At 40.2% G+C, this 25343-nt stretch overlaps 1 long non-coding RNA gene across 2 annotated transcripts in view; it reads right to left on the bottom strand.

Annotated features, from left to right (window-relative positions):
- LOC116036089 overlaps positions 1–24972 on the bottom strand; it is a 37720-nt gene extending 12748 nt beyond the window's left edge. Inside the window, exons 1-3 of one of the 2 annotated variants that reach the window (XR_004898594.1) lie at positions 24342–24972; positions 13632–13714; positions 7917–8009 (exon numbers count right to left, since the gene is read on the bottom strand). This is a non-coding gene — a long non-coding RNA (uncharacterized LOC116036089). Of the gene's footprint in view, positions 1–7916; positions 8010–13631; positions 13715–17885; positions 18210–24341 lie in introns of those variants that run through there. The other variant, XR_004101531.2, reaches the window with a different exon arrangement.
- Between the last annotated feature and the right edge of the window lie 371 nt (positions 24973–25343).

The raw sequence follows: 25343 nt of genomic DNA, 5'->3' as shown, positions 1-25343 counted from the left end.
TGTTGTCATTACTTAGAATTCCTCATGGGGGTGACAGAAACTATGCACTATAGCTTTAAGGCCACAGGAATAAATATTCATGTACTGTATAACATTTCTGTGTACAATTCCTCAATGCTGTGACTGGACTTGTGTTGATCACCATGAAGCTCTGAATAACTGGAGGTACATCCACCCGACAGAAAAAATATACCATCAGGGGCCTACGGTCTACATTTATTCAATTCCCATTAGTTTAAAACAGTTGGTGAATTGATGATGGCCTTGATTTATGTTCTTCAAACCATAATGTGAAATGAAACAGAGTAAAGAGTTTTGCCAGTAACAACTTCACCATCAGCAACCTTGGGACTCAGGGGGAATACATTGTCTACCACCACCTTTTTGGAGGAAACATAACTCTTAACTGTTGCACATTTATTGCGTGCAATATTCTCTCTAATTGACCTGTCCTCTTCATACCAGTCAACACACATGGATAAATACATCTGAATAAGAACATCAGTCCGCGCCACACTTTGCCCTGAATTCATGATTAATGCTTTTCTAGTAGAAAGGGACAGCCAGCTATCAGATGTCCACGTCAGTCTTCTCAAACCAACAATTTTGTTTGTTGTTTCCTGTTTTCCTGTTGTAGACTGATTACATTGCACTTTGAGCAGACTGAAACTCTTGAGGTTGTTATTGTTGTGGTATATTTATTCCTGTTATTGTTCATTTTTTTGTCTTGTGTTTGTTTGTTTTGTTTTCATCTGTGTTAATATTGTTCTGTGAAGCACTTTGGGCTGCATGCCTGCATAAAAGGTGCTATATAAATAAAGTTAAGGTGAGTGGAGTTGTTTATTAATTACATATCAACCAAACACAAAGAATAAAACCTATTTTTTTTTAATAGGACGTCATAGGACACATCTGAACACAATTATGACTCACTCAGGTGTCCTGTTCAGTTATAACCCATTACTTGACTTTATTTGCAGACTCCTGCAGGAACAATAGTTGTCACACACACTTTAGAATAAATAAATCCTCTTTGACTGTATGTCAGTGGACACCTTCATAACTGGGCACTCTCATTTAGAATTTTAAGGTCGTTGTTGTTTCATGTTGTCCTGTGGCGGGCAGAAAGGCTGTGACTCAGCTGTTTGCATGCAACATTGGAGAATAATGGATGTGAAGGCACACCAAACACGGCCTTTTAAAAAATGCATGAGCACCCCCCAAAAACCTCCCTCTCCCTCCGTAGAATAGAGCTATCACTGGTGCCTGTTATCTCCCTGAACCCCCAGGTAGAAAATGGTAATGATTCCACTTAACATCGCTGCACATATGGAGGGAAAATGGAAATGCCAACAGCACCTCAACTATAAAGCAAATCAAATTGAAATATTAATCCGCTGATTAATATAACATTATGAGAGCCCATTCTCTTTGTTGTTAAACAACAAAGGGTTGCAAAATAAGCAACTGCCTAAGAGGTAAGGGGTTTAAAAGAGTCCCACAGAGGTGCTAAAGCCCCTTTCAAACATCATTACTCTGCATAATGTATTCCCTTCCACAGTGCTGAGATTTGATATTGATGTTTACTCATTTATTTTTTAATTAACGTGCGTTGTTAATGAATTCTTTGATGAGAGGCATTTTGTAAATCATTATCCTTGGAAGAGGGAAAAAAAGGGGATGCATTGCTCTTGCCCCTTATACCCGTGACAGAAGAAAAAATGCAAGGTGTAAGGGGAAAAAGTTGCACACGAGAAGTAGGGTCATTGTTCAAAGTTTGTTTTTTGATGTGTGGATTTTTTCTCTCTTTCTCTCTTCCCCCCCTGCTCGTGTTGCTGTTTTTCTGATTGCATCTTCTATCTACAGGGATGAGCGTATATGAAGCCGACAGGGACTCACGCAGGAGCTCTGTGTGAGAGCCGGTGTGGATACTTAGCTAATTACAGGAATATAACTCAAGGCTTTCGCAGAGTCGCTCCAATGGGGGGAGGAGGGGTGCAGTTTTATCCACGGAGCCCTTGGTGGAACTCTGTCCTTCCCCTCTTTAATATTGATCACTGGGGATCTCTTGGAGGACACAAAGTATAGGCTCAGAGGCTGGGAAAGTTTGTTGGACCAGCAGTTTTACTCTCTCACAAGTGACACAAACATCGGATACTTTTTCAATTGAGTGATCTGCTGCCCCTCGTCTGCCTCCTGCAGTGTGTATAACGTCGTACAATATCAGTGATTAATATCACAATGGATCTTCCCTTTTTTAATGGAATTAAACTTCAAGTGATTTAAATCTGTTACTTTTTTTTTAAAAAGATTATTTTTTTGGGGCATTTTAGGCCTTTATTTCCATAGGAGAGATGAAGACATGAAAGGGGAGAGAGAGGGGGAATGACATGCAGCAAAGGGCCACAGGTCGGAGTCGAACCCGCGGCCGCTGCGTCGAGGAGTAAACCTCTATATATGTGCGCCTGCTCTACCAACTGAGCTAACCCGGCCACATCTGTTCATTTTTTTAAAGGAAATCTTAAATATTACATAAATATTTTGTTTAATTGTCAACTAATCTCATGAAAAGCATCAAAGTGCTACCCCAAAACTTGTTAGTTTATGTCTCAGTCTCTGTGCCACAGAGCTCCATTGTTGAAAAAATAAAACGTCACATACACCGGGTGACATTTTTTTTAATGACAATGAATATGTACCTAGTGTATTTTAAAATCAGTCCCACAAACACTGCCCTGCTAGGAAATGAGGTAGCCTTTAAAAAAATAAAATTATCCGTCAATATTTTTTTATTATATCAAACCCCTTTTTGATACTAGTTATAGCCCATTTAAAAGAAGAAAAAACCCATTTGATGTACAGGTATGATGGTTTTCACTGTCAATAGCGGAGTCCACCTTTTCCATGTGGTGGGATTCAAGATGTAAATGCAAATGTGCAAAAACAACAGCTAGTTCCGAGGATTTGGAAGAGAAAGTAAAGTTGTTCTTGACCGTCTTCTTGCACTTGCCTACTGAGGGATAAGAGACGCAAAGTGCTAGCATGCTATTTAAAAGGTACTCTGTAACCACTGGTGGCGCCATGGAGCAATGTTTTGATGAAAATATTTCTTTGTTTCTATTTTGCCAGCAAAAGGCAAGAAGAAAATACTGCTAGCTAGTACACCAGGGGCCTGTTTCACAAAAGCAGAATATATAAATCCAGGATAACTGATAAAGCGAGGCTTGACCTAGTCTAATCTGTGCATCCTGGCTTGGTGCGTTTCACGAAGGCCAAGCCAGGCTGAGGAGGAGCGACTAGGTTGAGCCAGGCTGAAGTAATTCAGATAGATGCGCGTCCACGGCTTTCCTCAAAAGACCGCGAGGTCGATCACAGATTTACTGATGCCAAAATGGAGAATACGCATTGTACATACTTTATACAGAGTGAGCAGCAGCTTCTTGTGGAAGTATGATGACGTGAAACACATTATTTGTATAAAAAGAAAAGAAACACGGCGCTGTAATGAAACAGAAAGCGTAGCAGACGATCACGGACCGACTGAATGACTGAAACGTAAGCAGCCTAAACATATACATTAACTGACCACTGCTCTGAATTGAAACCGTCATCATCATACCATTCAAGGATTAGGCTACTAATCATTTGCACAAATTAACAGTTGTACTCTTTGCCTTAAAAGTAAGCAGAAGATAATGTTACTCAGGAAATTTACCACGAAGATCAATTTTCTACAACACTAGAATATGAAGCATAAATATCTTTCGCTCTGTTTCTCCCTCTCCCTCATGGTCTAAAATATAGTAAGTAATATTATATTATAATTATATTATATAAGTCATATTAACTTCCACTGCTTGCTTTTAATGCAAAGTGTACAACTGTTCGTTTTTGCAGATGACAGGGACTCAGTGAATGGTTTCAGTTAAGAGCAGTAGTTCATCTTCGCGTTTTTTTTAATTTTTTTTTTATAGAGGACGAGTTTCCTTCTCTACATATTATATTCCTTGCTTCCTTGTGGACATAGAAAATAAAGACACTGAAGAAATTGGACTCTAAAATCTAGAAACTATAAAGATAATTAAGTGATAAATTCCATGCACACTGTAAACATGAATGGAACAGAGTATATTCATCAGTTATTTTCCCCCCCCAGCTAAATATAAGGTCAAAAACCATTGAGGTGTCCTCTCCCTGTTGTAACATGAATGTACAGTAGCCTACATCACTAGATAGTTACTGGTCCAGTGAACTAAGACTATAATTTGGGAGGATTGTACAATTAGGATATGTTCTTTAAATTGTACAATCCTCCCAAATTATAGTCCCAGTTTACTGGACAACACAATTTGTGTGCTAAGAATGCCAAATACAATGCACATGGAAGCGGAACAAACATGATCCTTATTGTTAAAGAATTAAAACAAAATAAATCAACTAAAATAATTCAAGGTGCATTGGTCAACTATAGAAATGTACAGCATTGTATGTATTGCCCTTAGTAACAGACTTCATTTAAAACACATTTGAAATGTTATCAGCCTTTTCTAATTATCTGAACAACTGCCATAATATATTCATCAAACTTATCAACAAACTTAACAATATGAACAGCAGTCTGCATATAGCAATATAACAGTAACGATGACTGTCACATGAATAATTATTTTAAAAAATAATGGTACTTAAAGGAACAGCAATATGCACCTGTTGTATTTTAATCCAGGCTGATAACAATAGGGTAAAACCACTGCTGGGTGATCAGAAAAGGCTCCAGGATTAAATAGATCCTGACTGTTAGCCTGGTCAGGAGCAGGCTAGCTGCATAGAATAAATCTCCATGGTGATTTATGTGCCTCCACTTTCGTGAAACCGAGTCAAGGCTTAAATCATCCAGGATAACTGATAAATCCCAGTTTAATCCCTTATCTTGGTTTTGTGAAACAGGCCCCAGGGGTTGATGCATAGTCTGTATAATTGAAAGTAAAAAACATCTGGATCGCCCCCTTGTGACTGGCTGCAGTATAGGTCATAAATCCCACCCCTCTCCATGTTGGCGGATGGGACATGGGCCAAAATAAAAAAATCCAAGTACCAACAAATACATTTTCCCAAAGATGGTTTCTGTCATTTTAGGTAGTTCTGATGATGCTGACGTTTGTTCAAGTGTTCATTTTTTAATAAGTTAGGTTTTTATTAGTTATTTGATGCTATAAAAAACAAGGTGAAACGTCATGATTGACAACTGTGATTGATTGGTCGGGAGCGGGTATATGGGCAGGACTTCACTGCCTGATCACTACTGCACAGACTCTGGCTCCAAAATTACAAGATGGCAGAGTCCGTATCCGGAATATTTTGGCTACACTTTTTTACAGTGCGAGGAAGTGGAGACGTATCGTTAATTTTTATATACAGTCTATGCTGTACACATGGATGTATAAAAAAAGGTGGATTAAAAAAATGTCTTCGCTAATGTTTAATGGGGAGCATTCAACATGTCTGTTAGACCTCGAGGATACACACACAGTGCGTTTGTTGAGAGGAGAGAGGTCAGCAGGGAAATGCATCATTTAGTAATGATTTTCCAATATTGACAACATGATGCAGGAATATGTTGCAGAGCATTGTTCAGGGACTGTGTGTCTATGATACTGTAGGCTAGTCTCAGTGTGAGGTTTGGACCAGTTGGCCACGGATAAGTCTCAAGCCCCCAGCCCATCTGGAGCCATCTTGGAGATGAAGCAAAAACCTGGAGCCTGTCCATCTCTTGGCAGGGCCGGCCTCGTCTCTACACATACAAGCCTGATCGTCTCTAATCCTACCAAAGAATTAATTGCTTAATTGGATCAATTAGATGTCCCAATAGGTCTTGATGACGTGCGGTAGGTGCATCACATAATTATGAATCAAATCTGAATCAATATTTGAAAGGACTGTGTGGTTGTTGTAACCAGGTTTCTTGAATGCTGAGAGTTATTTGCATCTCCGTCACACGATATTGAGACAATTCTAGACAACTTTCAGATTGTACTTAATATTCATTTGCTTGTGTCACAATCTCATTTCAATCACGAAAGCACTTTTTCAAATTTGCGTCACTCGACGACATTATGCAGTGCTTGTTTTTGAGACAGAAGAACTATTTTCATGACTTATGACATTTGCAGTATCTCAAAGATCGCACTGCTGTTTTTCTTCCTTCAAGCCAGTTTTAAATGGAGCCAAACTGCACAGCTTTAAAGGCACATTCATCAAAAAGCGAGTGCGAGTGCACTGCAGATGCTGCCACTTTTTTCTTAAAAAAAGAAAAAAAGATTGCAAGTAGAATTATGGCTTTTCATCAGCCGATAAATTTCACTTGTGATTAATTGCAACACTCACTTTTGGGATCACTTCTACACAAAAGAGCATTTCTGCTTTGTAAAATTCATATAAAAGAAATGCAAATCAATGGTGTTCTTGGCACCAAACATATGCTGCCACAATGCCAACAAGCCTGCCCCTGACAACCCCAGCTGGGGGCTTGTAAGACTTGCTCTTGGCAAAAGACGTTTTTTCCACCCGCTTTGCAAATGATCACCAATTAATACGAACAGCATCCAATTCTGATTTTGCACCTGGTAAGATTGTGAGTATCTTGTAAAGCTCTTCTAAGCTATGGATCCAAATTACTGCATGTTTTCTCCCCTCCCTTTTTGGGATCACAGCAGGAAAAAAAGAGAAAAAAAAGATGGCAAAAGTCCATAACCCATCAAGACCAGCATCAGTGGAAACCATTAAAATGACCGTTTAGCTAGAAAGGGGTTTGTGTGTGCTTCAGATGCGTAGAGGGAAATTAGCTGAGGACAGTTCAGAAGAGAGAAAGTGTGGGATCTTTTATCGTCATGCAACAATATGATCCTTGGTGTCATGAACTATGTGCGCAATAATACAACCTGTGCTATGCTTCCATGGGTTTAAAATGCTTCTTCATATATTTATTGACTGGGATGGCTGTGCACAAGTGCATGTTAAAAGTATTTGTGTATTTATTACTTTTATATTCAGGTACAACACAGCAAATTTTCATTGTACATAAGTTTGTGTTGTACATAAATCTATTCTAATACACAAATCTGTAGAAATATGCCACAATATGCCACCTCTTCTAAAAAATATCTAAAAATGTATTTTGTTTTCATGGATCCACGCAAACTTTATCCTCCATTGTCTTAAAAAAAGACCTAGTTTTCCCAGTGTCTTCACTCTGAAACTTTCAGGAGATGTAGCAGAGAGAAATCAGGGGTGTTTATCACTTGGTAACACAGCAGCATCCATCCATGTGATGAATTCCACACATTTTCCCAAAGAAATAAAGCTACAACAATTCAAAAAGCGTTGCACGTCACTAATTGCTCATCAGAGTTCTTAGCATTTCTCTCCCTCTCTCCCTCTGAAATTGATACTCGCCATACGACTTATGATGGATAGGAAGCTTTAATGAGCTCTTACAAGCAATTAAGTAATCAGGGAACCCCGCTGCTCGGTGCTGGAGCTAGCAAGAGCCGTGACAAACGGAGGCCCATCAGTACTGTAATCAGCAAAGGACACAGTCACCGCTGCTCACCACTCCCTAACCTAGGGCAGCAATGGGCAGAGCAGCAGGCTGCCATCTCATGCTATTGTTTTGTCTGCAAATAGTCTGAACTTTGTGACTCCAAGACGTGCTCTTGTTAGGAGTCTTATATGCTTTTATTAGAGTGTCACGTGGTCGCCTTGTTGGCATGATATTTGAAATTTTACACACGACACCTTTGCCATGATAAAGAAAACAAAGCTGCAGAAAGTAAAGTGTCAAACAAAAAAAAAGGTGAATTAAGCACATGCACCTCTCAGATCGTAGTGCCAAACAGAGCAGTGACAGACTCACACACCTTTATACTGCAGGAGCAGTAATGGGCAACACGTTACAGGTGTGGAGACAGCTCCCAGATAATCCTCATTAGGCTCATCGAGAAGCACAGCACCTGGTTGTGGGAATAAATGGAAACAAACATGGAAAATAAACCATTTTTTAATACAATCACACCTAATTATTAATTAAAAAATCAAAAACCTGCAAAAAATTAATGAATTCCTTAGTTGTTTTGTCACAAGGAAAACATTATTTAAAATGTATACAAATCCAGCAACCAAACTAAGTGTCCCTATATTTTATTGATTGCTTTTGAAGACTCAGCTCTCCTGACACTGCTTTCAGTTTGAATCAAACTTTAATCTCAGCTCTAATTAGTTTTTTTTTGGTCGGTTTGTCTTGGTTTTGTTTTCATTATCCTTTAAATACAGTTTTCTCTCCTGCTATAAAAAAAAAAATAAAATCTATGAAAGAAGGGAGTTTATTCAAACTGAAATAAGAGAGTTAATACAGTTTAAAGAAAAGCTCCACCTTACTTTGTTCTTCCACAAACAGATTTGTTTCTAAAAATGTGAAGGCTTCAAAACCATTGTTTTCTTTTTATGATAGTCTTTTAACATGTTGTCTCTCTTACAACATACTTTGTATTTGTCTAGGTTCTTGCAGCAACAGGCCAAATAAAAGATGAATTGGCAATATTTGTGACATTAGTACATTTAAATAACATACGTAACGTGATTAACACTCATCTCTGCAGCTATAAGCGCTCTTAGCTGCTTTTAGCTTTTTGTTTTGGATCCACAAATATTGTAGACAAACTGGCGTGTCTGCCTATTCTTTAATGGATCTCTTCCTGTATCATTGTTTAACATGAAAAATCAGTGGCATGCATCGACTTATTTCCGGGCAGCAAGAAAAAAGGATAAATAGGCACTTGGAGCACTTGTCACTGTCAACAATTGCCAACGCTGTGGGCTAGCTAACCATCAGCATTAGCTCAATAGCAGCTAAGGAATGCATTAATGTGTTGCACTGTCTAATTAGTCTCATTAAAATCTATATCAGCTCACTGTTTTTTAATATCAGCAGGTTATTTGGTGAACACATCACTGCTAGGTGCTCTGCTAACTTACAAGTCTAGCTAATGCTAACACTAGCATTATTTCTGTTTAATGTGCGGTAGCTAAAACACCAGCTCTAAAGGTATCTAATGCTAATCTAAGTTACTCAACATGAAAAAAACCCATTATGCATTGAAGAAACATTTTGGGAAATACACTTGTTTACTTTCTCGCTAAGAAATCAACACTGTAAGCTATAGTTTTCCCTGATTTACTTTATTTGGCTCCCTCTTGTTTTATCTATTTTATTTAGTCGTTTTATGAATCTCTGATCTGGTTTTATTCCTTTTTTATTCATATTTTGTAATCATTACTCTGTTGTGGTTGCCTGTTCTCGTTTTAAGCCCCAAAGTACTTTGCTATGCTACTGTATGTAACCTTTGTTTAGAACAGTGCTCTATAGATAAAGTTTAAATTAAATTATTATTGCTATTATTACCTCTCTCATGTCTATGCATTAACAATGGAGCTACAGTAGCGTCGGAAGGCGATTAGCTTAGCTTAGCATAAAGACTGGAAGCAGGGGGAAGCAGCTAGCTTGGCTCTCTCCAAAGTTCAAAAAAAGGAAGTCCCTGTGTGAAAAAAATTGTTCCCCCATGGTCCCTGTAAAACCCCAACTTGTCGTTTTTACGTTTCTGTCTGTGTGGCTTACACTTACAAAATAGGTGTTAATTAGTGAGCTTTAGAGGCGATAGGATATATTTAAACGTAATGACCTAATGATCTCTAATCTAATCTTTTTTATCAACATTGTATTGAAACCCTCAAACTTGTTGATGTTACAGGACAGTTTGAGTTTCTGTGGGTTGTGTGTGGTAAACAGGGAAAATGAAATCTTAACTGCAAGATTCGGCGTTCTCAGCTCGCTGCTCACCCGGGGGGTCTAATCTGGTGAGCTGCACGTTCTCAGCTCGACGTTCTCACCCACCCGAAGCATGTTGGTCGCCCCAGGGCGGCGTGACACGTCTCCCACACTCTCCGACTCCTCTGAATTATTCTGCCCCAACCATACCTATCCCATCTCATGCCGTTTTATGGAGGTTTGGGGGCTGAGACAATGCATTGAAAATCAAATATGTTGCTTATTAATAGGACGACTTTGGCGAACGCTACCAGGAGAAATGCCGGAGGGGGGAGCTACTGTAGGAGAGAGTGGGACGCCTACAGTGTGGTTTCTCCCTCTTCTGTGCAAGAGGGAGAAAACAGCTGAGGGTGCAGATTTCCAATCGCTAAACTGGCACAGATGATGTAGGTACGCACGCACGCGCGCGCACGCACACACACACACACGCACACACACACACACACACACACACACACACACACACACACACACACACACACACATACACATATTATGGTAATTAGAGAGCCAGAGCATTTGTCAGCCATGCATGAAAAGCACGGAGCTTCATGTGTTTATTGTATGTATGGGGAAATGAAATAAAAGGAAAGAGGACAAAAAAGATGATCCTCACCTAAACTTTGTTTTAACCAGTGGTGGAATGTAACTAAGTACATTCAAATACTCTACTTAAGTACAAATTTGAGGTACTTCAGCATTTCTATTTTTAGGAACTGCATACTTCTACTCCCCTACATCGGTCTGACAGCTTTAGTTAGTTTTCAGATTAGAGTTCTTCATCCCCTTCCTGTTCAGTGAAAACCACGTACCTCGAGATATGCTGATGTGATATGTATGAATATACGAATGTATGTGATAAACTACAGGATGAAGTGTTCCTTTATGTGTTGAAAAGATTATCCTACTTCTTAGCTAAATAAAGTCTTTAAAAAGCCTCTTCTTGGATCAGCTGGAAAATGCATCGTCACTGTTTTTTTAATTTTTTAATTTATTAGAGTAACGTGGTTCTCACATGACAGCGCGCTACAAACCTATGATGATCTTAAAGAATATGCATCGTTGTAGATTAAACTACCCAACAGCATATAAAGGAGTTAAAATTAGCACACTCTAAACATCTACAGCAGTAAAATGCAACATACACATTAATGCAGCAGTCATATTAATCCAGAAACATCATAGTAAAACACTGACAGGGAACATTTTACTGCGAGTACTTTTAGTACTTTAACAACTGTACATTTACATGCTTTTACTTAAATGAGGTTTTGAATGCAGGACTTTTACTTGTAGTGGAGTATTTTTTCACAGTGTGATATTAGTACTTTCACTTAAGTAAAAGATCTGAAAACTTCTTCCACCGCTGACACAAACACATGTGCCACATCAGTCAAAACATGGCCTGGTGTTTGCGTTGCAGCAGCGCTATCATTAAAACAGAGCCAGTTATTTTCATTAGCTGCCATCTGGTTCATTATATTCCTTGTTATTCAAACATGGACCCCTCTCACACTGTACAGTTAGTTCATGAAACTGACTGAAAAAGGCTGCCGATGGCTGCATGTCTCTCTCAGGCTAAACGGAGAGCGGGCAGAGCAGCGCCGCGCTGCTAACTTGGCGTCATTTCCTCGGATTCCGTACAGATTGCAGCAGCTAATTATGATCTAATAACTGGCAGACTGTCTGTTTCAATAGTATTACAGGAAGAGTAGGTTAAATGAATAGCTCATCATCTGCCCCCTGTATCAGTCATGTTGTTTTAATGATCATAATTCTACCATTAAATCTTAATAATATGTCAAGATCATAAGGGAGACATGTCAATTTGGGGCTTCAATTGAGAATTAAGCCAAGGATCGCTGAAGTTGAGCCTGCTTTTTTTTCAGGGGAAGGCTTGATTTTGTTACCCATGTCCTCTCACACACACACACACACACACACACACACACACACACACACACACACACACACACACACACACACACACACACACACACACACACAGGAACAGAGACAGAGCTGTTTCTGAGTCAATCTGATATTCAAGAAATTAATTTCTATCCACTGATTGATGACTAATGTTGAACAGGAAACAAGCTGGCAAATGTTTTCTAGCTTTGGTATTTTATATAATAATATCTAAATATGTTCTTTCACATTTAGTTATGAGGTCGTTTTTCTTTTCCTATCTTTAACATAATAAAAACATTTTTTGTTTCATTACAGTAACAGCAGATAAACAACAAACAGTCTCACCTCAAGGTCCACTTAGTAGCTGTTCTGGAGCTTTCAAATCACAATCTTAGATGGGAGTTTCTCCAGTTGACATGGAAATTTAGATGTTCAAATTTCCTTTTTATACTGCTTAACACTTTAAAGACTTCTCATTCATGTTTTAGAACAGGAGCGTTTTCTGTCCTCATACGTAAATGTTACTGCCATGGTTTTAAACACGTTAACTTGTGAAACGGTCCCAGTTGGGTTAGGTTTAGGCACAAAAACTACTGCGTTAGGTTTAGAAAAAGATTGGGGTTTGGGTTAAAATCAGTACATTTGTTACGTTACTTTACTCCTGTGCGTCCGTACATGACATAATTACGAATGTGGAGCAGAATGTAAAATGACTCGCCATTCACGTTTATTTTCAAATGGATTTAAAACGGGACACGAACTACGGTCTCCATGGTGAACATCCTGTGTTTGTTTGACCCATCCCCCTCCACTCCTACACAGAACTTCTGGGTCCAGGGGCGGATCTACTGGGGTGGCATAGGGTGGCAAATGCCACCCTAGAAGAAAGCCTTGCCACCCCTGCTGCCACCCCATTTGGTAGCAACAAATTAAACATTATGGCCAATTTGACAATTTACGAGCGTGAATCTCCAATGTCTGACTGCAGTCTGCAGTTTGCTTCCCCTCTCACACATCTGCCACTCATCACCTGTCTTACCTTAATGCCTTTCCTGTGGTAATACGTCTATCATACTTCTATCTCCTATTAAGTGAGATCACATTGTATTGTCACTTATTCCTAATATGAACTGTTTCACATGAAACCTCAAATTCCAGACATTGATTGCATGAGATGAAGTTTGTCTGTCTGAGTTTGTAAATGGCAGCCTGTGCCCTTTTGTAGTGTGTACATACTATTTCTCATCAAACTGTGATAACTGTGATTAAATTCAGTATATATACATCTGCCATATGTTGCCACCCCTCAAAAATTCCTGCCCTCCTCGCGCCACCCCATAAATATTTTTCTAGATCTGCCCGTCTGGGTCTTAACACCACGTCGCATGACTTCCTGCTTTGATCCCGTCATGATGATCGGTCATGACGTATGCGATCACCACAAAGACCCAGCAGCCTTTCTTTTCCATTGTCTCCTTTTGTGCACATATTAGAGTCTACATTTATAATAAACCAGAAATACATTTATTTTGTACAAAATGACACTTTTGAGAAAAACTCAAACAGGATACCTTTAAAGTTTTAAGCTTTTTTGAATAAAAAAAAGGAACACCTGAAGAAAATATCAAGTCGAGACTAAAATGGCGGTGTGTTTGATGCTGGAGGATCATTTCTTGGAAGACTCTTTGGATCCTCTGTTGGAGTCTCAATTACAGCACATTAAACTTTGAAAGGCCTCCAAGGACCTGGAGTACAGGCACTTTTTGGATGGACTTCTAGAGTCGCTAAACTAAAAAAAAAAATGAGAGAGGGAAATTCACTGCTTTGAGGTACAAACCTGTATTCTAATCACTCTTCCCTCAAGGTGTTCTGTTTGTGAGGTAGAGACAGTCACTGCACACAGCTCCCAGCTAAGAATAGCTGCAGGAGAGGGGAGAAAGTGAGGAAAGTGAGGCAACACGAAAGGCAGAGAGAGAGGGAGAAAAAAAACGAAGGGGAAAAAAAGAGGAAGTGGGCGATAAGAGAAGAAAATAACTCAGGAGGGAGTGTGAATGAGACAATGGCTCTGTCAAGGAGTCAAACGAAGTAAACATCAGCGGTGCGATCCGGCGGTGACTCGGTCTGGCTCGGGACTAAACACGACACTGGGACGATCAATCTAAATCAATCAAGTGTCTGAGGGGGTGGTGTGTATGAGTGTGTGTGTGTGTGTGGGGGGGGGGACAGGCGTGAGTTGCATCGTTGTGGTGACGGGGTGTACCCTGTCCCGATCGAGGCCACTGCTCTGGTCAGAGAGAGGAAATACATGTGTATCTGTCTGGTGAATGAGTCTATTGAAGGATAGCATGCTGCGGAGTTAATAAGAGAGCATTGTGTGTGTGTGTGTGTGTGTGTGTGTGTGTGTGTGTGTGCAGGATGGGCAGATACAGTCAATGAATCTATTGAAGGACAGTAACATGTATACAATCAATAGGAGGTGCACAGAGGTTGTATTCTGTTTAGTTGTAGTTTGTTGAAGTTTGTGAGGATGCTCACACAGGAAGTTTACTCTACATTGTGAAGGGACGTCAGATCATTCTTAGTGTCGTGTGCCTCACAATTTATGTCCAATGCCAAACATTCAGTGCCAATGCAGGAAGTAGCTTGCCCTTTATGTAGCAAAGCGGAAGTAAGTTTGGCATGTAGCACGTCTGAGTTTCATGCATCTTTTCCTAACATTAATCAAGTATTTTAGTTGCCTTACCTTAACTTGGAGACTGTCCTCCAAAGAACAGGTTAAAGGATTATTTTGTTGCTTAGTCTGTAAAACCGATTCAGTGATAGTTTGGGTTCTATGCAGGCGTCAGTGCTCCTGTGAACACTAAGCTCTGAATGTAAAAGGGAGCGATTAAATTGATTGCACTGCAGCTACTTATTTGTAATGTGTGATGTAATGTATGTTTGTAATATTTGCTTTGTTGTTTGGTGAAATGTTGCTGTTTCGTTATGTGTGTGAAACAGTGTACGTCTTGGGACGCAAGACAAATTTCAGAATCAAGAATTCTGATAATTAAATGAAATGAAATCAAAGAAGAACGACAGCATCAGTTGTTTCCGCGAGTAACCCCAAAACTAAACACGTTTGCTGACAAAGCCCTCTAGTGACCATGGCAAAGGAGGAAGTAGTTTAAGGTTGGAAGTCGGGCTAGATGGATGGGTGAACAAAACATTGGACTTTGTGAGTCACCATCACTGCTTCCAAACTTTAATGATTCTTGCAGTTTTAATGTTGCTGTCTGTCTGTCTGTCTGTCTGTCTGTCTATCTATCTATCTATCTATCTATCTATCTATCTATCTATCTATCTATCTATCTATCTATCTATCTATCTATCTAGCTAGCTAGCTAGCTATCCATCTATCTAATCACATCATCAGCTACCAAACAAGTGGACACCTAAAATAGGGCTCTGGCAAAAATAACAATGTGTCTTCACATGCTCTAATGCCAGTTGATCAATAGTAATTACCTAGCTCTGGACCTGGCTAGGGGAGCTCCTTAGGCCCCTGGGGGTTTCACTATAGACAGCTCACAATCCAGTCCCAGGTAACTCCATTGGACAGACCTTTTAATTGCTTTGTTCACTGTGAGTAATTGAGGGTTGGAGCGCGATTGCCACGAGGAGTGTGACTTCACTTGGCCTCCGTTTAATTATTCCTGTAACACGAGCCTTCTGCCTTAATTTTCACTTTGCACGCGGCATCTTGAGGTGCGAATACAACTGGAAACATAGGTTCGTAACTGTATACGGCACGCTGAGCCGAGCCAGATGCGCTACAAACGCAGCCATATGGATAGACAGAGACGTGTTTCTGTGTGTTTTCTCCTCAGTGTGGAGGAACATATTGCCAGACATTCGACGCATCTTTTTAGCACAGCAACTGTCCCACTGCTCTAATTTGATCTCATCCCTCGCTAGGCCTCCAACCAGACATACGTGGAACTGTATCAATATAGTTTCATTAGCATACTGATTAATCAACTGGTTAATTAGACAAATTTCCTATAGGCTGATTACGCCTCCCGACCTCTTGGTGTGAAGACATATATGAGTGCATGAGTAATTTAATTATTCTGACTGTCAGATGAGGCAAGGTAAGATTTTATAACACTGTTCACACACAAAGGCAGTTCAGAGCGCTGAAGATAAGACATGAAAATAACATTTAAACCAAACCAATATATCCCTAGGAACAGAAACCTTGTGGTCCTGTTTGGGTCTATGTGTGCATCAAAATATACACTCTCAGTGTTGTAAGGCTACTGGACACACCACATACCATCCTGTGTGTTCAAGATTAAACCATTTTGTTCAAACACTTAAAACAGTTTTTGTTCTGATCAACCCTGCCATGAACGTTAATACCAAAGATTCTGCAAAACCCAGAATTATTTAATGCCAATGTCGGCTGAAGACAGTTAAAGACCCCCCCCCCACCCCGGAAATGTTTTACGACATATAAAAATACTCCACGCTCTACTATGCTTTGAATGGTAATTTGTCTTATATGGTTTCCCCCAGAAAAAAAAGTAAAATTACCCAGTTTAAAATCTATAATTCTCCTTAATTCAAAATTTCAGAATCTAACATGCAAATGTATTTCATTTCAAAAGTTTAACTGTTGGACACAAGATGTTCCCTACTTTACTGAGAAGTCCATTCTCAGTGTATGTGCACTAGAGACTTGTTTCCACATCACACTCATGTAATATTGGACCACCGTTGGCTTCCAAAACCCCCAACCCGTTCTCACTCACAACTCGTCACATACGGCCGCTTGGCCGTCATTTTTTGCACATGCAGGGCTGCCTCTATGGAGGAAGTCAGACAAACAAACAAACATAGGACTTTCACTCAGGAGACCGCTGTTTCATCGTGAAACCAAAAGTCAACATTGACGTATTTTAACTTGCGTGCTGAAGTTACATAACAAACATACTTATTTGAACCAAAATCACAACCTTTTCCTAAACCTAACCAAGTTGTGAATTCACAATGTTAACCACGTGTTGAAGTTGACTACACTGTACATTGAAAAATTACGCTAAAGGGGGTACCCAGTGTGTTAAAAAGTGACAAGGTATTCTGACCAAGTGGCCGTATGTGACAAGTTGGTAGTGATAATGTGTTACAAACATGTTTATCAGATAAACTTCTCTTCTTTCAGTCGATAAATGTGAAAACAGCCGTTTAGTGTCAAACTGTACATACATCATTCTGCATGGTGAAGCTCAAACATCCAAGTGAAGTAACAACGAGTACATTTTTTGGGGTAACCCTAACACTAAGCTTTGGGAAAGATCGTGGTTATAGCAAAGAAACTATGCAACTGAAACACTAAAGTTAGGGGGAAAGTGCGCCTACATTTACTACAAAAGGTTAATTGTCATGCTAACTACATCTGGTATTGGATATACAGTTAATCATGGGATGCAGATTTGTACATAATGGGCATAATTTATAGAACGGATATTGCGCTGACAAGCAATCTATTACGGTCATGCAAAGCAAAGAGAGAGGCAAATACAGAAGTAGCACGATGCTGCAGAAACTGGGACTAGAAGAGGTCATTTCGAGAACCTCAGAATTGTTGGTTATTGTGGGCTTATTTCCCAAACTTTTGGTCGTGGTATCAGCCTTTAAAAACCCATATCTGCCAACTTTTTTCCAGCCATTGTTGAACTTCCAACGTTTCCTCTACACAAGAGAGGTAATCTGAAATTACACTGCAGTTTGCTGTTCTCGAGAAAAATGCACTTTTCTTCTAAAGATGAAGCTTTCAAGACGGAAATGCCTGCTGAATAAGGATGCAGTGTAGAAAACTAACACAGGAAAATACTTTACATGCTCTACTCTTCATGCTCGTGCTTTGGATAAGAGTATTATGGGCCATTTGAACCACAACATATGTATGAAAGTAATACAACACTAATGCCATACCAAAAAGCTTCCCTCCAAGTATTATTCTGATCCACAACCTGTAAAACAACCTCAGTGTTCGACACTACGACTCAAACCTGTGCCCTTGGCCTCTGTTTGTCCTGTAACTCACACATGCAGCAGCGAGGCGGAGCGGGTGCTGCCGTGAGGTGCGATGGGTGCCGGCGCTGGCACCGCCAGGCTCGGGTGGCCGTGCAACAGTATCTGCAGGCTGCCATCCTTCTGTTCGCAGAGCATCTGAAGAAAAGCAAACTGCACTGTTGCTCACACTCCCCGATCCCGTTGTTATCATTGGCCGGCAGCCACCAATAGTGAGCCAACTGAGTTAACAGACACTTCCGCTCAGCACATAAGGAACCATCTGTTTTAAAAAGCTAGAAATAAATAAATAAATAAAGAGCCCGCTCTCCCTCTCTCCCCCACTTTCTCCCTCTACCACTAGTCGACAGTCGGCAGAGCTCAGCCATTATCCTGCACCTCACTCTTCTTCATTTGCAATCAACAGCCAGATACTAAAATTACTGCTGGGACTTTATTGAATCTCTACTGCCCTGTATTGGCCTTTCAAATTGAGCCAGGACGAGAAACTAACCAATTTGTTATTTGAGAAAACTATTTCATTCCATCTATTTTCCGGGTAAATAACTAAATTGTCAATTTATTTTTCTTTTGCCTTGCTCACGGTGCATCATCAAATTTGGTATTGCAGCAGTTATGGCACACAAAACTAATTTGTAATTTATTGGACATTAGCAAGGTCAGAATCAAAACGAAGCCTGATGTTTGTAACATCTTGAAAATCACGGTTGTGCGCCTGGTCTTGGCGGCGTCGAGCTCCTCAGACGTGCCAGCTTGTAGCTAAATAAATATTGGCTGAGGGGCATTTGAAAAAACATATTGTCCTGGCTCAGCACTCGGTCCCCCTGCCCTCTGCTGCCAAAACAAGACAACGGGGGTCCAGAGCAGAATCTCTTCTCACATGAGCGCTTTGGTAATGGTCAGCTCGCTGCCACGGCCCTGCTCCTGCAGCCTTTGTGTCTGCGCTTATAGGTCCTCGAGTGTAATGTATTTACTCGGCTCTTCACGGTGCGGCTTGCGGAGAGAGGATCCTGGAAGCGTGCCATTTGCGCTATCACACTACGCCTTTGTTTCTCACGTGGCTTACGAGAAGAAAGGTGTGCTTGTCCTTGTGTTTTGCAGGTTTTGTGATAGCCAGAGATATCTTTGACGCTTCTATTTATGACGTGTGTTTTGAGATTGAGCCTTTAAATACGACTGTTTACCACAGCAGGGTTTCTTTTTCTGGCTTTTTTATTGACTGTGAACTCCTTCTGTATGTTGATCATTGTTTGCTCATTTTAGTTTGTGTGCATTTATATGCAATCTAATTTAAGAGCAAGATGTGATGCTTTTGTGGTTTTTAAAATGACCTTATGCAGTTTTTTTTAATCTGTTATGTCAGGATACTTATGCCTGATGACCCCTAAAATCCACTCTAATCTCTTGTACAAACTCACAAAACCCACATACTTTGTTTTGATTGATAAATCAAAAAAAAAGAGTCCTGTATATTTTCTCTTCTGAGCACACATTTCATTTGCACTTCTCCCCCCCATCTTTCCTCACATTACTCTTCATAGTTGATCTTGCGCAGGGAAACAGAATAACTTTAAGAAAAGTATTACTAAAACATTACTGCCTGCGTTCAATTTAACCGGCGAATACCCAACGAGTTCCTCTCTCCAAGAAATTAAGGTGTATCGTAACAAGTGCATTATTTAGTAGATTTGACATGGCTGCCACATATTCGCAGAGAAAGAATTAATATGCCTGTGGAAAGGAAAGCAGAAGAAGAAGAAGAAGAAAACGAGGAAAAAGAAATGTACTGAAAATAATTCATTATCAGAGCCTATTTCCAGTCCTCCTCTTAAGCCTATTTAAAGAGCATTAGGTATTATGAATGTGAGGTGGTCTAAATTTACCCCCTGTAACATCTATCCTCATCTGACTACATTAGTATACTTTTCCAGGCTCTGCAGGCTCCTCGCTTGCTATTTAAATCACATTGCATGACTCTGAAATCCAGACTCGTCTGTTTGGCTTTTTTCATTGTTTCACAGATATTTTGCTTCCTACCAAGATTAATCTCTCCGTAAGGTTTACAGCAGCTGCAATCACATTTACACACCTGAAACTGTTGTACAAAAAAAGATAAACCTGACATAAGTATTTGCTAAACGGGTGCAAGGCGCCAGTAAGTGACTTCAAGAAATGAATTATGTATAAGCTAAAGAGAACTCATTTGGGAATTAAAGAGGATAAGTAGCAGTCCATTTTGTGCCTGTTTGGGGCCCTCTCGGAGCTATAGTGGCTGCATTAGGGGAGAGCTAATGGGCCCTGGGAGGGGGTGAGTGTGGGGTGGAGAGGTGGAGGGGTGGAGGGGGGGTTGGGCCCTTTGCCGCCCGAGATCTGTGGGCCCCGGTGACAGATGGTTGGCCACCTCACTGGGTGGCTGTGGCTACAAGGTCTGTTGTGAGGCTGATCCGCGGCGTTGACAGCGTTGCAAAGATCAAACGACATTGTGGAAGGTGAAGAGACGGGTGGCGTGCCGGGCCAGAGCGGGGGAAACGGGGTTAGGGCTCCACCGATTTGGGAGTTCTGCAGGAAGTTGCCAAATACAGATATTTTTAGACCTAATTAAGTTTTATTCAGTGCCTGGAAAAATCACCCAAAATACTGAAAAAGTATTGGCAATATTTTTTATCCAAAATGTTCCTGAAAACAGAATATAGAGCATCACGGGGCACTAAAAGTCAGACCATAGTTAAATGATGATACAGTCTTTGTTAAAAAAAATACCTGATACTCAATTAGTCCATGTAATCCAGTGTTAATTTGATGATCTCCATGACACGGTGCATGGTTTGTTGAACCTCCCCTACAACTCAATTTCCTTTGTAAGCTTTTATTCATTCATCAATAATGTTTCTTGTTAATTCATTCCTGATTTAAAGGTAGTATTGAATCCTAGAGTCTCCTCCACTGAAATAATGCTGTAAGTCAAGCTGCCTGAAAGAGCTGATTTAATTTAAATGTCCCATGATGTAAATACAGACTGTTTGCATATTGACAAGAAAGATGAAATAATGTCACATTTGTTAGCAGGAAAACTAATTTCTATGTTCAAAACATTGATTTTTATACTCTCAAAAATATGGTTGCTAAGAAAGACACATGTATATATACCATCCAAAAACATTGGTATTGTTGTAAGTAAAATGCTCGAACATTAATTCCATTTCATCAGGACACATAGGACAAATTACTGCCTGAAAATGTGACACTAATTTAAAGTTTGGAGGTGTTACAGGGGCTATTTTTATGTACCTGTTAAGTCCGAAAGAAACTGCATCACTTCCGCAGTGAACTTCATGATTGGCCAATATCCAATTTTTTGATAAAGTGAAGTAGCTGCACGCTGTGTTCTCATTTTTGGGGGACTGTTTATTAAGACAGCAACACAACAGCAAACAGCTTTCATCAGGTCTCATCACACTCTGATGAAAACTGTTTTCACAAACGGTGTCTTTATAAAGTCACAGAAATGAGAACATTACATACGACCACTTCGCTTAAATGGAATAATTGTTTGCCTTAGCCAGTACACATATGCATATGTACATGCATACTCATATGTACGTATAACTCAGTTGCCTGAGGTGAGTTTGTACGTACAGATCGACTGCAGAGATGTGCGTTAGCAGGTAGTTTGCACCATGTGCCGGGTGTCAGTCTGTCATGAGGTTTTGTCAAACCTCATTACAATAATGAAGGGAATTTGAAGCGGCTTTACATTAAGTCTCTATGTCTTTGTACAAATGTCTTTTTTACTTATTTTTGTTTTCCCGTTATATCGCTCTTGACCACTTCAATGAGAAGTTGTTTAAACGTGTGCAAAACTGGCATGAATGGATAAAAAAACAGCTTATTTGTGTTTTAGTTTGTTTTAGTTTTCTCTGTTGCAGTGCAGTTCATGCTCTGGACCTTCTGCATTGCACAGTAACATTTCTCATTGCTCATCTATTCTAATGTACCAACATTTTGACAAGTGGAAGACATAAAAGTGTTTTTACGAGTGTCTGTGAAACTAAAGACTTGATAAATCCCCATTCAAAACGAGCACGGCATCAACTCCCCACCACCGATGCCCCGTGGGCACAAGACACCGGGCCCGTCAGGCGATTAGCCCGTCTTACATTCCCGGTGATCGGATTAGACGATTCCCACAGTCTAGTCTGAAACTACTCCCGACCCGCAGCTCCGGAGAGCATCTCAATATCCAATTTCACAGCTTTCTAAACCTGGATCACGGAGGCTATTTATTACTGTCACAAGCTTTTGTATTGGGGTTGGCTTTTGTGTTTCATCTGCTCCAAAGCAGGAAGAGGATCAACAAGAGAGTAAAAAGTGTAATGAGTGGGGAACCAGTGGCGCTGCCTGAAACCCCCTAAAAAAAACAAAAAAACACAGCAGTCAAATTAGACCACGACGACGCTGCAGTCAGCAGCTTCTCCAGGACCTTTGATCCACACGCTGCAGTGACTGCTGCTGAAAACAATTACGACCCCGGTGTGTGTCCTACAGCAAATTGTGGTGTGTTCTGTTAAAAAAAAAAGAAAAAGAAATGAAAAACAAAAAGCAAAATGTTGACTTGAGTCTGGATTTGGGAATCGGAACTTCTGAAGAAAATGGGGATGTATTAGAAAGTTTGTGATTACAACTCAGAATTGTGTTCAGGAGTACAGTAAAATAGAGTTCACTAAGTGATTTTGGACAGATGTAGCCTTAGTGCTGGTTGGCTGGCCAAAATAGAGCCTCCTAGATAATAAAACCATTTATAAGACCATAAACCAGACCAGCAGCTGTAATAGGGGCCTCCATTATAGAGGCTTTATAATTTCCTTGCTTTTTCCTTTCAGCACCTCTGTTGTTCCTCTGAATTACCCCTGAATGATTTATGCTCACTGGTCTGGCCACTGATAGACCCTGGCAACACAGATAGAAACACACTTAAGGCTTTTTCGTGTGTAAACACACTGTATTAAAAGCCAACTTGTTTCAAACAGCCAAACACATTTGCTGCGGTGGGGGCCGCTCGGTGTCATTTCGCTCGTCAAACACCGCAGTGTCACAGCCAATCAGGGGACTCCAGAGGCAACACAAGCCATTTAACCTGAGCAAACACAGTGTGTCACGAAGCCCGAGGATGACTTAAGAGCCTGAGCAAACACTGGCGAGAGCCATCGGGCACGAATCAAGGCGGCCCGGCTGAGGACAAGTCACTCTCGTAATGGCTTTGTGATGACTCAAGATCGAGCGGCCATCTGTTTGTTACAGTGGGGGAGGACCACAATTCGCAGTTCAGATACACAGAATATTAGCTGGTAGTGCAGCAGAGGAGGGGAGGATTTGGCCGGTGGCACAGGATGTAAAGCATATGTCCATAAATGGTAAATATGTTGATAGCTGAGGCCCTGATTCCCTGAACTGGGGCCAGATAACAGGATTTGCATGGTGATTTGTGACACAACACCTTCAAAAGGTGTAAGACAAGTAATCCTGCAAGTGGCCTCTTCCCCTTATACATACATACATGAAGGTGAAAAATACTGCATCAGAAACTCACCGCTGACATGAAACACTCGCCACATATTTAAAGCACCGAGGAGTTTGCATGAGATTTCAATGATGTGAGTTTGAATAAACCGCAGTCATTTGTGTCTGGTCTGTAACCGTGAAGTTCATTTGAACAGCAAAAGTCAAACCACATCTCAGAGGCCTCGCACACAGACATGACCAGGGCTTTAGAAGCAGTAAAGCCCCCTCAAAGTAGCCCTTACCCCCTTATAAAATCTGACCAGACACCCACTAGAAAGCACAGGTGGAATACATATTCAGATCCTTTACTGTACATAAGAAATAGTCATGTAGAAATACTCATAAAAGTAAAAGTACAGCATGTATTATGTTATTATATTATTGGATTAATATTACTAATGCATTCACATCTAAGCAGCATATTAATATTTCACCCATTTTATACACTGTTGGGTGGTTTAATTTACTGTATAACAAAGCATTGTATTTGATATGCTTGTTAAAGGTTTTTAAAACCTTAAATGGCAAAGTAATTAGTAACTGTAGCTGTTAAATAAATGCAGTATACTAAAAAGTAAAAAAAAAATCAAGTAATCTGACTGGTTCATAGCCGTGGTATAAGAACACCTAGGATTGGAATTCCTTTGCACAAGCACAATAGGTATCACTCCGCGTCTGAGAAAACGTGAAAAACGCGAAAGCTGGTGCCATGGAGGGAAGCCGTTCATCTGCACACACACTGCCATGACACAGAGGAGCTGGTTTAAAATCAGCAAAGTGTAGCTATATTAAAAATATTTTCAGCGCTTTACCTTTCCGTCAGACAGCCCGTCCCAACGGTGAACTGAAGCTGTTGTCTTTGGTCTCTTCAAAGCCGCCAGACTCAATTGACAAAAAACTTTAATTTTACCTAGCAGAAAACGGGAATTTCTGTTCTACCGCTATCTCACTCGGTTAGTTGATGGCTTACTGCTGTCTCGATCGGTTAGTTTGTTTGTGTAGTTGTGTGCCTGCCTTTCTTTGGCGTTAAGCAAAGAAACTGTCTGTGCTAGCTAGCTAGCTGCTACTGTAGGCTAACGTTACCTGCGCTGCGTTCCACAGCGACTGGTCCGCCACCGGTATGTACGGGCAGCCAGCTAAGTTATTAATTATTAATAAAAATCAAATTAAATGTAAATGTGACGATAATTTTCGTATTGACAAACTTGATGCCCGTATTATAAAAGCAATATCTCACTTCAGTTAGTTACATGTTATGACTTCACAGCTAAGGGACGTTGTCTTCCCTCCGCGAACCACTATATGGCTTAAATGTTTTCCGCTGAAAGGTAGTGGTGTAATACAATAAAGTACCTCAGATTGTAGTTAAAGTAAATGTGTTTTACGCCACTGCTAGAAAATCTGTAAAATGTTGCAATTATTACAAAGCGCAGTTTCCTCAAAAAGAAACTTCATCTGAGATTGTGTTTATAAAATTAGAAGTGATTTTTAGGAATTACTGTACAATATGTGAGGACTTCCTTGAGCAAACTGCACTGATAGAATTAAACTTTTTTTTGTTTTTTTGTTGATAGAATTAAACTTAGATTATGTTGTTTGTGGCAGCTTTTTATAATGCACTTTGAGTAATATGTGTACAGTACTTTTTCACTGGTGAACAACAGGCAGGTTATTACAACAGATTATTGCCATTTTAAAAGGGAAAACCCAAATTAGAAGTGTCATTCATCATATTAAAAGCTTTACTGCTGTTTTCAGGTTTGTACATGTCGGATTAGATGTTGTTAGATATCCTCAGGGAAGCAATCAGGTGTTTTAAGTTAAGGGCAATTCCCTGCTCTACACACAATCAATAAAAAAAAATCTAAGAGTGGGGACTCTAGCAGGGTTGGCTTGTAACCTGCTTTGACAA

This window comes from Sander lucioperca, chromosome 10 (genome assembly GCF_008315115.2).
Source record: "Sander lucioperca isolate FBNREF2018 chromosome 10, SLUC_FBN_1.2, whole genome shotgun sequence".
NCBI classification, from domain to species: Eukaryota; Metazoa; Chordata; class Actinopteri; order Perciformes; family Percidae; genus Sander; species Sander lucioperca.
Note: the sequence above shows the minus strand (reverse complement) of the source record. Positions and strands in the feature narration are given on the sequence as shown.